Source organism: Ranitomeya imitator, chromosome 2 (genome assembly GCF_032444005.1).
Source record: "Ranitomeya imitator isolate aRanImi1 chromosome 2, aRanImi1.pri, whole genome shotgun sequence".
NCBI classification, from domain to species: domain Eukaryota; kingdom Metazoa; phylum Chordata; class Amphibia; order Anura; family Dendrobatidae; genus Ranitomeya; species Ranitomeya imitator.
Genome location: NC_091283.1, coordinates 802,422,832 through 802,436,099, shown reverse-complemented (window position 1 = coordinate 802,436,099; position 13,268 = coordinate 802,422,832). Strand labels below are relative to the sequence as shown.

The 13,268-nt window shown below is 41.5% G+C and overlaps 1 long non-coding RNA gene across 1 annotated transcript; it reads left to right on the top strand.

Moving 5' to 3' along the window:
- Positions 1 to 492: 492 nt before the first annotated feature.
- On the top strand, positions 493 to 8,341 carry LOC138665860 (uncharacterized). The gene is made up of 3 exons (XR_011318533.1): positions 493 to 646; positions 1,821 to 2,209; positions 8,183 to 8,341. It is a non-coding gene; the product is annotated as an uncharacterized lncRNA (long non-coding RNA).
- Positions 8,342 to 13,268: the final 4,927 nt, after the last annotated feature.

Genomic DNA, 13,268 nt, shown 5'->3' with positions numbered 1-13,268 from the left:
GCGAAGAAGTGAAAATACTGGTTATGTTGCAAGCAGATGGCGATTATGTGGGGAAGGTACGACTGTGTCTGTTGCTGGACCACAAGCAACATGCCTATCCACATAGGATCCTATACCACTTTGCATGGAGGCACCGGACACCACTTCTGAAGCCATCCATGTATGGAAGCAAGGCTGTGACCACTGGCCAGGAGTATGTATAACACAGAAACTGGCGAATCACCGCAGCACACAATGCATGGCTGGTGGGATTCATTAGTCTGCAGTTGCACAGAGTTACTACCGAGTTATCAATTTGGACCGGACAACCCCTTTAAGGGGTTAGGTATATCCTAATACTTTCTTAAACCTTGCAACTACATATATGTCGATGTCTAATTTAACTGATTAACTTGTTTAGATTTCTTTGTAACCACATTGTCAGACTTGCAAGGTCTTAATATAAATCTTTTTTTGCAATTTTTTTATAGTCGAACTCTATTGCCATCCAAACTACATGAGACTACGAATCTCACCTTGGTACCTTCTGTCACTGGGATATTCTACAAATAATATATTTTTGAATGATCCTCAGTGTCATCCTCAAGTTGTAGCAAATTGGCTGGAGTTTTACATTCCTTATGATGGATGTCTGACCGTAAGACAGGTATGAAAATGTATCTATTGAGAACCACCGACAGGACAAAAAGGGTTGCACCACTGTCAGAGAACTAAGGAAATAGCCCCAAATCCTTCTGTGTACCATCTGCAATATTTGTTAGGCAGTGACGTAAAAAAACTAATTCTCAATTTGGTATCTATCATTTTACATAAGTGTAAATGTAAAATTAGTGTTAGTAGACCTAAATTAGTATTCTGTGACATCATGGACTTCTAAATATATGGTAAGGACTATATAGCATTGCAAAAACTTATTTTGTTAACTATTTTAAAAATGAGTTACTGTGCTTGATGACAACAGCCTTCCTAATGGGCCACTGAATGGTACAAAATGGGTACACAATGTTGAAGTTGGTAGACATAGGGACTTGACGCATTCTAACTAGAGATGAGAAGATCTTTGAAAATTCAAATTTTCCAAATTGTGAAGATTTTCCTGGGGAATTTGATTTACAGCAAAATTATTCTTCATGAATCAAACGTATCTTTTTATTCTCTGGGGTTTTTAGAAAGTAAGATGTAAAAAATAATTATATTGACCAACCCCTCTGTTGCCATCTGCTCCTCAGAGCCATGTCTTCTTATCCCTGTCACAAGCCAAAAGTTGTTCTCCGCAAATGTCTCTTATTATGTATTTTAGAGCTTAATAAGCATAACATGTGAAAAAAACCCACACAAACCAAAAAAATATGTAATCTCCACATTTCTATGCTACACATATAAGTTCACGTGCATTCAGCCCTTAGCGACAGTGATAGGAAGAAGAGCTGAGGTCTAGACAGGGAATAGTGAAGAGTGGAGGGGCCTGAGAGGCAAGCTGTGACTTGAGTATATGTATTTTTTTTTTTAAATTTCTTAACCTTTAGATGGACCTTTATGATTTAGGAAAATGTTGGCCAACCAGCTGCCATTTTGCTAAATCCATGCGGAAGCAACTTACAAAAAATGTCACATCTTGGCAAATGTAGGTTTTTGTAATATTCGGGTAGAATTAAATCCGCTCGAATATACTCACTCATCTTTAATTGTAACTATTTTGTTCTGATGCCGTACCTATCTATGTATTGTTCATTTTATAAAGGACATCATCATAAGAAGACCAGAAGTTATATGTTTCTATGTAATTGCTTATTTCCAACAGTCTATTTTCTTTCTTACAGGATGAAAATGAGATAATAAGTTATACAAACAGCTTGACTACCCAATCAGCCAACACAATCGTCATTTACAAAAAAAAATTATGCCTAACTTTTAAATGTCGGTTCTACCAAAACACTCTAGTGGAAGGCATGTACACGGCAAATGACTTTATAACAAGCACAATAATCCAATATGGCCAGTATTCTGCAGATCTGATATTCTTCCAGTCCTCAAATTATATCTATCCAGTAAATCAGCATCCATACTATGTGGAGCTAAATCAGATATTATACCTGCAAGCCACCTTGCGTACATCTGACCCTTCCCTGGTCCTATTTGTAGACACCTGTGTGGCATCCGCTGATGAGTTTGACTTTGCAAGAAATATTTTTTATATTATTCGCAATGGGTAAAGTAGTGTTCTTTTTTATAATTTTATAATTATGCCTTATTATATGTTTTTCATTTATGTAACAAATACACGATGATAATATCACTAATATTGTACTGTACAATCATGGGAGATCAATGTGCAAAATTTCACTGGAAGAGCCCAGACACACTGGTTCCATGATGCAAACACAAAACTATATAGTAGACAGTCACTCAAACTTCCATCATTCAGGGCTATAGTGGGGGGATACTGACTGGTATACTATTTGTACACATAATAAGGCCAGACCTATTCTTTCCCACTTCACACACTCAAGCTTTCTTCAGTCTCCTGCTCGTTGGGATTGTGGGTTCTAACTTTAGTGCATGTACATTGACTCTCAAAGCTAATTTTTTTTCTTTTGTGATAAATAAACGTAATTGTGTATGCACGGACGAGGAGCGCTTGCAATCGCTTGCTTGACACAGCAAAAAAAATCACAGAAAAAAGGCTGATCTGTTTATCAACACTAAGACACAATATTAATGCACTGCATGATGTAGCAGTCCACCATGATAAAACCAGAGGCAACACAGGTGCAAAATACTGATGAAACAACCAGTCACATACCTTCCATTCATAAATGAAGCGCATGCCTAGTATTATAAATACACATGGATAAGGAGCCAATCTTTCTGGCCGGCGCGCTCTCAACGCTCCTCCTCGCTCCTCTCCATCTGGATTCTCTGGTGCTTGTCCATTCGGCGATCTGCGCATGCGCAGACGCGCTCTTCTCACTGCTGTGGCTTCTGGGAGGTTGTGACCCGGTGGCTCCATCCCCAATATGGTGGCGCCCGTTGGGTATTTCTTCCCTGTGTCTTCCCAGGTATGACGCCTTAGTGTCTATGGTCATCGCTAGTTTTGGCTGGCACTTCTTTAGGTTCCTTGGCTCCCTGTCTCTGTTCTCTTCGCTGTGACTCTGCTTTGGTTTCAGGCCATCCCTGCCAGTCCTGTGTCTCTGCTGTCCCAGCCTGTCCTGTGTCTCTGCCGTTTCTGCCAGACCTGTGTCTCTGCCGTCCCAACCAGTTCTGTGTCTCTGCCGTTCCTGCCAGTCCTGTGTCTCTACCATCCCTGCTGGTCCTGTTTCTCTGCCATCCCTGCCAGTCCTGCGTCTCTGCCGTTCCTGACGGTCCTGTATCTTTGCCATCCTAGCCACTCCTGTGCCTCTGCTGTTTCTATCTCCTCTGAGGTTGTGACTTCATCTAGTCTTCTCCTCTTCCTTAGTCCAGTTATTGGTTGCCCCTTTGGCTCCGGCAGTTGCGGCTTCATCCTCCTTGGGCCTGGTCCAAACACTCCCTGTATGGGGGTGGCTCTATCTGGTCCACTCGTCCTCGGAGGTTCTGTAGCCGTGACCCAGAGGGTCCACTTCTTGGGTTTCTCTCACTGAATCCTAATATACGTATAGTGCACAGCCTTACTATTAGATCAGGTGGACTAGCCAGCACTATGTAAGTGCACCCCAAATTCCCTCAGCCAACACTAATGGGCCTGGTTGCAGCCACCAAAGCTGAAAAAACGTGCAACAAAAAATGATGCAAAAAATGGATCAGGTGGTGGATAAATGATGAGTGAACATGTTCTGATAACGTCTTATCGGAGCATGTTTGGGTGTTATTTGAGTATCTTGGGCTTGCTCGGATAATATGTTCAAGTCACCATGGATGCTAGACAGTCGCAACACATGCAAAGATTGTCTGTTTGTTAGGGAATTCCCACATGTGTTCAGGGCTCGAGCATAATATACGAGCACACCCAAGATAATTGGATAACACCGATAAGATGTGATACAAGCACGTTCGCCCATCACTAGTGTTGGTCAAAATGTTTGCGAAAATTCACAAGTCACGTCAAGGTTCCTTATCAGAGTCAAAAACACAAGGACCCCTAAAATATAACTTTTAATATATAAAGCTAAAAACACTTTGTTCCAAATTTAAAGCCATTAATAGAAATATAAATAAATACACAAAACCACAGGGATTAGTGTAGTGTGGACTAACTGACCCTTTATGGTGCCCTAATGCTGTTCGCTACCTATTTGCGGAGGCTGGCACCCTAAGTTTCTGCGGTTGGCGCCCCTGCTCCATGACGACTGGCCCTGATAGCCCTAAGTTTTCCCTGTGGTCCCTAACAAGTCATGTACCAAAAATCCAGTGACCCCCCAAAAAAAATGAAAGTAATAAAAAAAATCAGCAAAAATAGTGAAAAAAATGAAAAAAACTCAGAAAAATTAGTTAGCGAACAGCATTAGGGCACCATATAGGTTAGTCTACACTACACTTATCCCTGTGGTTTTGTGTATATATTTATATTTCTATTAATGTTTTTAAATTTGGAACAAAGTGTTTTTAGCTTTATATATTAAAAGTTATATTTTAGGGGTCCTTGTGTTTTTGGTTTTTTTCTCTTGGTCTAGGACTCTGCTTTGTATTGCTTTGTTAAGGGTTTTTAATTCCTTATCAGAGTCCCAGCACTAAAATTAAAAGCAACCCACTGAAAACAATGTAAAATTCAAAAACATCACAGAACATCAGCGTGCTGCATACTGTAGTGCATTATATAGTGACCTGGTGTTAGTAAATTCGGCTGCCTTCTTTCGGTGATATTTTGAATTTTTTTTTCTGGCACAGTCCTTTAATAGTGCTGCCATATGCTTACTGCCATTGCCTCTGCCAATGCCAGTTATCACAGATGTTCTCTACGTATGTGACCACAAACAGGGTCAAATTACGCTGACAATAGAGCATATAAGTAGATAAAAGTAAACCGAGTTCTAACATAGAAACATAATGCACATACACCCAGGTATAAGAAAGCCAAAAGCAATAGTGCATATAAATAACATGGGGTAGTTAGTAAACACTGTTTTGATTTAAAAAAAAAAGCATAAAAGCATAAAAGCCATCCCACCAGTGTCAACATATACCCAGACAGGACGGTCCTAAACTCTAGTATTAAAACCTTACCATGTGTCAAGAATGACCTCAATGTGAATAAGGACTGAGCAGGACCAAGGTCCACCTGTGAACATCAGGCAGTGGGAAGCAATATAAACGCATTGCCCAGCAAATTAAATTCTGTAGGAACTAGCAGCAGACCATTCTTTCTGTCTGACAGGCAGCTGCAAGTTATTATTAGAGTTATCATTTTGTGTTATTATCTGTGATGTTACATAAAAATACAAGTAACAGTGCAATTACACTATAAATTGTAAACAGGGTGCCAATAACTTCACAAATGAGCAAAGCACTTGTTCATGATGTGAAATGATCCTTTGATTTGCTTAAAAGGTCATTGATCTCTGCAGCACATCACCAAAACAGGAACTGTAGCTGTCAAGAACAATGCAGCCAGTATGCACAGAACAATTAATTCCTGATCATTACAGTATTTGTTCTTATTAAATGTGGCACTTGTCTTAAACAAGCAATTGAACAATCAGCAAAGAAACAGCCTATTGGTGGCCAAATGCAGCAGGTTGGAAAGTGTAAACCCATCCAATATCTATTACAATGCCTGCACTCAGAATTCTGGCTGTGTTATCTGTGGCATCAAAACATATGCTTCAGGGCTTGTGTTTCACTTATGATTAAAGGGACTCTGTCACCTGAATTTGGAGGGAACAATCTTCAGCCATAGAATGAACTTCAATCCAATATTGCAGCCAGCATGCAGCCTGCGGGTAAGGAAAGGGTGAATCAAACATCTGAAAACCCCGCCCCTATGGCTGAAGATTGTTCCCTCCAAATTCAGGTGACAGAGTCCCTTTAATCTACATAATGGGGAAAAAAGTGAAAGGAAAAGTGTTGGAGGCGTCGCAGCTACAGTAACAAAATGATGCACAGTCACACGTCTGGACCCTGAGAGCGTCATAGGCTACGTTGTGAGGTGAAATTTTAACCCCGCGCTTTCCAATTCACCAAACCATTTTTCCCCTATCTACATAATGGGGAAAAAGTGAAATGAAAAGTGTTGGAGGCGTCGCAGCTACAGCCACAAAATTTTGCACAGTCACACGTCTGGACCCTGAGAGCGTCATAGGCTATGTTGTGAGGTGAAATTTTAACTCCGCGCTTTCCAATTCACCAAACAATTTTGCCCCTATCTACATAATGGGGAAAAGTGAAAGGAAAAGTGTAGGAGGCAAATTGACAGCTGCCAGATGTGAACAAGGGGGACTTAAAGAATGAGAGCGATGGCGCCAAAGAGTATATACCGTACAGTTGCTAAGGTGGGGCCCCGACACCACACATGGGGATATGAACACACACACAAAATGCGCCACACACTACCACGTGCATGAACACATATACCACCCTCAGCACACATTTCACCACACATACAGCAACCTCGCCATATAAAAGTCGAAACACAAAAGTCGCTGCTCAAAACTCACCACGTGCAAAACTCGCCACATGCAAAAACTAGGCTCACGCAAAACGCGCCACAAGTGCAAAACTCACCTCATGGAAAACTCGCCACACGCAAAATTTGCACCACATGCAAAAGTTGCCTCACACAAAACTTGCACATACTCAAAAGGCACCAGACATAAAACTCACCACGCGCAAAACTTGCTGCACACAACTTGCTACACTAACCTGTCACATGCAACTCAACACACAAAAAGTTGCTACACGCATGTTGCCACACAAAACTCATCTCACAAAAGTCGCTACATGCATGTCGCCACACACAACTCAACACACACAACTTGACAAACGAAACTCGCCCTAAAACACACACAAGTCTGGTATTAGCCTTCAAAAATAAAAATCTGATTAATAAGCAGACAAACTACAAGAGCAACAATTGTACCATATAGGAAATACGGCAGCTGTCAGTCACATGACCTGTCTATTATGTGTATGTGTGAGCTAATATATACTGCCAGGGGGGAGGGCTTCCTGTTGGCTGGGGATCAGGCTGCCAATTAATCTTACAAATACTGAGGTAAAAATACTGAGCAAATAACGTGTGAACGAGGTCTAACACAGGAGATCACACAGGTATATACTATATACAGGGGAGATGACACACAAATATACATACAGGTACATACTATATACAGGAGGAGATGACATACAGGTATATACTATATACAGGAGGAGATGACACACAGGTATATACTATATACAGGAGCAGATTACCTACAGGTATATACTATATACAGGAGGAGATGACATACAGGTATATGCTATATATAGAAGATGACATACAGGTATATACTATATACAGGAGGAGATGACACACAGATATATACTATATACAGGGGAGATGACACACAGGTATATACTTATATACAGGAGGAGATGACATACAGGTATATACTATATATAGAAGGAGATGACATACAGGTATATACTATATATAGGAGGAGATGACATACAGGTATATACTATATATAGGAGGAGATGACATACAGGTATATACTATATACAGGGGAGATGACACACAGCAGGTATATACTATATACAGGAGAGATGACATACAGGTATATACTATATACAGGAGATGACATACAGGTGTATACTATATATAAGGGAGATGACAAACATGTATATACTGAGGTGAAAATGAGAGGTGTGAGGTGAAAATGAAAAGGTGTGAGTGCAAAATGAGAGGAGTGAGGGAAAATAGTGTAGTGATCGGAAAATGACAGATGTGAGGTCGAAATGACAAGTGTTAGGCGGGAATGAGAGGAGTGAGGGAGAAAATGAGAGGTGTGAGGGAGAAAATGAGAGATGTGAGGGGGAAAATTAAAGATGTGATTGGGAAAATGAGAGGAGTGATGGGAAAATAAGAGAAGTGACGTGCTATAACTAACCACAGATATTTACTATGCCCAGGCAACGCCGGGCTCTTCAGCTAGTTCAAAGATAAAGTTTATTAATTTTTTATCTACAGTATCATAATAATAAACATTAATGTTGTTCCATGTTATTTCAGGTGTAGTAAAGTCCCGGATTACAGTCGCTACCAGTCCCCATCAAAGAACATAGTCCGCTTTGGATTTAAAGCCTTCACCTTTTTAAAAAAACATTCCAATGTATACATTCAGTGCAAGCTTGTGGTGTGCAAGGAGGGCAGTGCCAACTCTCGTTGCCATCAAGGATGTATAAGAAGACGCAAGAGAGCAGCTAAAGCCTATCACCATGAGGAAATCAATGTGATGGCTGGACCTTTACAGCTCCAGAATGCATAAAACACAAAAAGCACGAAATCAATTAAAATGATTACAGCGAATCTTATGGTTGTTACATTTTTATAATCTATGTTGAAAATAAGTATGAAACCAACAACTCTGTATGATTTTTAGGAAATAGTAAAAGTGCACTTTCACAACGTCTTATGTGTGAGTATTCTTTTTCTAGCACATTGAAAGATCTATATGCAAATATAATAGCAAGCAATAGCAAGAAGTCTCCTGCCTTATTTCCTACATGCCCCTGATAGATTCCCACATTAAAACAAAAAGTGGAGTACATGTTAAGATATCCAGCACTGCGAACGGATCACTCCAGCTCATTAATGTTTTTGGGAGTTTAGGTGCACATTAGAGATGAGCTGATCAATCCATGGAGGATCGAGTTTGAGTCAAATTTCTTGAAATTCACAAGTATAGCTCTCAAAATATGGCGATGAAAAAAAAAATGTCTTTTAGTGTGACAGCAGCCAAGCATAAAAATACTATATAAGTCTGGTATTGCTGTAATCGCACCGACCCCAAGAACAAAGTCTTCTAATCACAATCATTAATACCACATGAGGAACGGCATAAAAAAATAAATAAAACCAATTTTTCACCTGCTGTTGATTTGTTCATTCTGCCTCCAAAAGATCACAGCAAGGCTTGGCTCTCACATTTATCCTGCGCTCTATGCTCAGCGCTTGCAACGGGGTTTCCGTGTAAATTTCTGAATACGTGATTCAGACAGAACCCTCAGCGAAAGATCCCTGTAATGGGGCAGATGGAGACTGGAGACACTGTGGACGCCATCTGGCTTTTGATTCGGGGGGGGTGTTATGATCTGGTGGATTAGGAACAACATGAGACAAGCTCTGAAGGAGGTGGTATCTGTACTGACCGCAGACCCTGAACCTAGCAGCGCAACTAGAAATAGCCGTGGGGGGTACCTGACGCTCCCTAGACCCCTCGGCACAGCCTAAGATCTAACTTTCCCTAAAGATGGAAACAGGAAACCTATCTTGCCTCAGAAAAAATCCCCAGAGGAAAGATAGCCCCCCACAAATATTGACGGTGAGAGGAGGGGAAAATAACATACGCAGAGATGAAATCAGATTTTAGCATAGGAGGCCAGTCTAGCTTGATAGATAGGACAGGAAAGGATACTGTGCGGTCAGTATAAAAACTACAAAACAATCCACACAGAGTATACAAAATCTCCACACCTGACTAAAGGTGTGGAGGGTAAATCTGCTTCCCAGAGCTTCCAGCTAACAGAAAAAATCCATAATGACAAGCTGGACAAAAATAGAATGCACAGAACAATAAGTCCACAACATGTGGACTGAAATGAGCAAAGCCAGAACTTATCTTAGCAGAACTGGTCAGGAAACCAGGAGAATCCAAGCAGAGATGTGAATCCAGCAGAAAACATAGACAAGTGGCATAGGCTGAAGACTAGAGCCAGGTTAAATAGCAGAGCCAGGAGAGACGATTAGTGAAAGCAGCTGCAAAAGCTAAACCCAAGGAGCAGCAGTTCCACTCAAAACCACCAGAGGGAGCCCAAGGGCAGAATTCACAAAAGTGCCATTTACAACCACCGGAGGGAGCCCAAGAGCGGAATTCACAACAGTACCCCCCCTTGAGGAGGGGTCACCGAACCCTCACGAGAGCCCCCAGGCCGATAAGGACGAGCCAAGTGAAAAGCATGAACCAAATCGGTAGCATGGACATCGGAGGCAACAACCCTAGAATTATCCTCCTGGCCATAACCCTTCCACTTGACAAGATACTGGAGCCTCCGCCTCGAAAAACGAGAATCCAAAATCTTCTCAACCTCATATTCCAACTCTCCCTCAACCAACACCGGGGCAGGAGGGTCAATCGAGGGAACAACGGGCACTACATATCTCCGCAACAAAGATCTATGGAAAACATTATGAATGGCAAAAGAGGCTGGAAGAGCCAAACGAAAAGAGACCGGATTAATAATTTCAGAAATTTTATAAGGACCAATAAACCAAGGCTTAAACTTAGGAGAAGAAACCTTCATAGGAACATGACGAGAAGACAACCAAACCAAATCCCCCACACGAAGCCGGGGACCAACACGCCGACGGCGGTTAGCAAAACGTTGAGCCCTTTCCTGAGACAACGTCAAATTGTTCACCACATGAGTCCAAATCTGCTGCAGCCTATCCACCACAGAATCAACACCAGGACAATCAGAAGGCTCAACCTGCCCAGAAGAAAAACGAGGATGAAAACCAAAATTACAAAAGAAAGGTGAAACCAAAGTAGCCGAACTAGCCCGATTATTAAGGGCAAACTCTGCCAACGGCAAGAAAGACACCCAATCATCCTGATCAGCAGATACAAAGCATCTCAAATAGGTCTCCAAGGTCTGATTAGTTCGCTCAGTTTGGCCATTAGTCTGAGGATGAAACGCCGAAGAAAAAGACAAATCAATGCCCATCCTAGCACAAAAGGCCCGCCAAAATCTAGAGACAAACTGAGAACCTCTGTCAGACACAATATTCTCCGGAATGCCATGCAGACGAACCACATGCTGAAAAAACAATGGAACCAGATCTGAGGAGGAAGGCAACTTAGGCAAAGGTACCAAATGGACCATTTTAGAGAACCGGTCACAAACAACCCAGATAACAGACATCTTCTGGGAAACAGGAAGATCCAAAATAAAATCCATGGAAATATGCGTCCAGGGCCTCTCAGGGACCGGCAAAGGCAAAAGCAATCCACTAGCACGGGAACAGCAAGGCTTGGCCCGGGCGCAAGTCCCACAGGACTGCACAAAAGCACGTACATCGCGAGACAAGGAAGGCCACCAAAAGGACCTAGCAACCAAATCTCTGGTACCAAAAATCCCAGGATGACCAGCCAACACTGAACAATGAACCTCAGAAATTACCTTACTTGTCCATCTATCAGGAACAAACAGCTTCCCCACTGGACAGCGGTCAGGCCTATCAGCCTGAAATTCCTGAAGCACCCGGCGCAAATCAGGGGAGATGGCAGAAAGAATCACCCCTTCCTTAACCCCTTCAAGACCCAGCCTATTTTGACCTTAAAGACCTTGCCGTTTTTTGCAATTCTGACCAGTGTCCCTTTATGAGGTAATAACTCAGGAACGCTTCAACGGATCCTAGCGGTTCTGAGATTGTTTTTTCGTGACATATTGGGCTTCATGTTAGTGGTAAATTTAGGTCAATAAATTCTGCATTTATTTGTGATAAACACGGAAATTTGGCGAAAATTTTGAAAATTTCGCAATTTTCACATTTTGAATTTTTATTCTGTTAAACCAGAGAGATATGTGACACAAAATAGTTAATAAATAACATTTCCCACATGTTTACTTTACATCAGCACAATTTTGGAAACAAAATTTTTTTTTGTTAGGAAGTTATAAGGGTTAAAATTCGACCAGCGATTTGTCATTTTTACAACGAAATTTACAAAACCATTTTTTTTAGGGACCACCTCACATTTGAAGTCAGTTTGAGGGGTCTATATGGCTGAAAATACCCAAAAGTGACACCATTCTAAAAACTGCACCCCTCAAGGTACTCAAAACCACATTCAAGAAGTTTATTAACCCTTCAGGTGCTTCACAGCAGCAGAAGCAACATGGAAGGAAAAAATGAACATTTAACTTTTTAGTCACAAAAATTATCTTTTAGCAACAATTTTTTTATTTTCCCAATGGTAAAAGGAGAAACTGAACCACGAAAGTTGTTGTCCAATTTGTCCTGAGTACGCTGATACTTCATATGTGGGGGTAAACCACTGTTTTGGCGCACGGCAGGGCTTGGAAGGGAAGGAGCGCCATTTGACTTTTTGAATCAAAAATTGGCTCCACTCTTTAGCGGACACCATGTCACGTTTGGAGAGCCCCCGTGTGCCTAAAAATTGGAGCTCCCCCACAAGTGACCCCATTTTGGAAACTAGACGCCCCAAGGAACTTATCTAGATGCATAGTGAGCACTTTGAACCCCCAGGTGCTTCACAAATTGATCCGTAAAAATGAAAAAGTACTTTTTTTTCACAAAAAAATTCTTTTAGCCTCAATTTTTTCATTTTCACATGGGCAACAGGATAAAATGGATCCTAAAATGTGTTGGGCAATTTCTCCTGAGTACACCAATACCTCACATGTGGAGGTAAACCACTGTTTGGGCACATGGTAAGGCTCGGAAGGGAAGGAGCGCCATTTGACTTTTTGAATGAAAAATTATTTCCATCGTTAGCGGACACCATGTCGCGTTTGGATAGCTCCTGTGTGCCTAAACATTGGCGCTCCCCCACAAGTGACCCCATTTTGGAAACTAGACCCCCCAAGGAACTAATTTAGATGCCTAGTGAGCACTTTAAACCCTCAGGTGCTTCACAAATTGATCTGTAAAAATGAAAAAGTACTTTTTTTTCACAAAAAAATTCTTTTCGCCTCAATTTTTTCATTTTCACATGGGCAGTAGGATAAAATGGATCATAAAATTTGTTGGGCAATTTCTCCTGAGTACGCCGATACCTCATATGTGGGGGTAAACCACTGTTTGGGCACTCGGCAGGGCTCGGAAGAGAAGGCGCGCCATTTGACTTTTTGAATGGAAAATTAGCTCCAATTGTTAGCGGACACCATGTCGCGTTTGGAGAGCCCCTGTGTGCCTAAACATTGGAGCTCCCGCACAAGTGACCCCATTTTGGAAACTAGACCCCCCAAGGAACTTATCTAGATGCATATTGAGCACTTTAAACCCCCAGGTGCTTCACAGAAGTTTATAACGCAGAGCCATGAAAATAAAAAATAATTTTTCTTTCCTCAAA